Source organism: Cebus imitator, unplaced genomic scaffold (assembly GCF_001604975.1).
Source record: "Cebus imitator isolate Cc_AM_T3 unplaced genomic scaffold, Cebus_imitator-1.0 Scaffold485, whole genome shotgun sequence".
Lineage (NCBI taxonomy): Eukaryota > Metazoa > Chordata > Mammalia > Primates > Cebidae > Cebus > Cebus imitator.
This window is the reverse complement of record NW_016107800.1, coordinates 736,577-737,708: the sequence shown is the minus strand read 5'-3', so window position 1 is coordinate 737,708 and position 1,132 is coordinate 736,577.

The window sequence follows — 1,132 nt, the reverse complement described above, 5'->3', positions numbered from 1 at the left end:
AAAAGACAGAGTCTTGCTTTGTCGCCCAGGCTGGAGTGCAGCGTCGGGATCTCAGCTCACTGCAACCTCCACCTTCCAGGTTCAAGCAATTATCTAGCCTCCCGTGTAGCTGGGATTACAGACACCCACCACCACACCTGCCTAACTTTTGTATTTTAGTAGAGACGAAGTTTCACCATTCACCATGTTGTCCAGGCTGGTCTGGAATTCCTGACCTCAGGTGATCCACCCTCCTCGGTCTCCCAAAGTGTTGCAGTTATAGGCATGAGCCATGGCACCTGGCCTATAAAGCAATCCTTGATAGCTATGCTACAGAGCTTCCTTATGGGTGAGAAAACCAACCAGGGATCTATGGCCTTTTAGAAACTATATAGATGTGTCCCAAAGCAGAATGCATATTGATGAATTGTATTCACTGTGAAACAGTGTTTGAGTGACATTCCAATGTATTTAATCCAAAACTAAAATTTATTAGCCATGTGGTCAAATTATCCATATGTTTCTTAAAAACACAAACATGATGAAATTATTTTTGAAAGAAATTATCTGCCAGCCTAAACAACATGGCAAAACCCCGTCTCTACCAAAATACAAAAATTAGCCCACCATGGTGGTGCACACCTGTAGTCCCATCTACTTGGGAGGCTGAGGTGGGAGGATCACTTGAGCCCAGGAGGTGGAGGTTGCAAAAAAAAAGAAATTATATGAATAATTTTCAAGGATAATAGTAAGAAATGTCATGTTAGAAGTGACAAATTCTGGCTGGGCATGGTGGCTCATGCCTGCAATACGAGCACTTTGAGAGACCGAGGTGGAAGGATCGCCTGAGCTCAGGAGTTTGAAACCAGCCTGGGCAATATAGCAAGACCCCATCTCTACAAAAATAGCAGACATAGTGGCACATGCCTGTATTCCTAGCTACTTGGGAGGCCCAGTTGGGAAGACTGCTTGAACCCCGGAGTTCAAAACTGCAGTGAGCTAAGATCCCACCCCTGTATTCTGGCCTGGGTAAAAGAGCAAGATCCTATCTCAAAAAAAAAAAAAAAAAAAAAAAGACAAATTCTGAACCTGGTGCTTCAGAAGAGTGACCAAGCACTAGAGAGCTGCAGCAGCCTGAGACACTGCTGTCTCT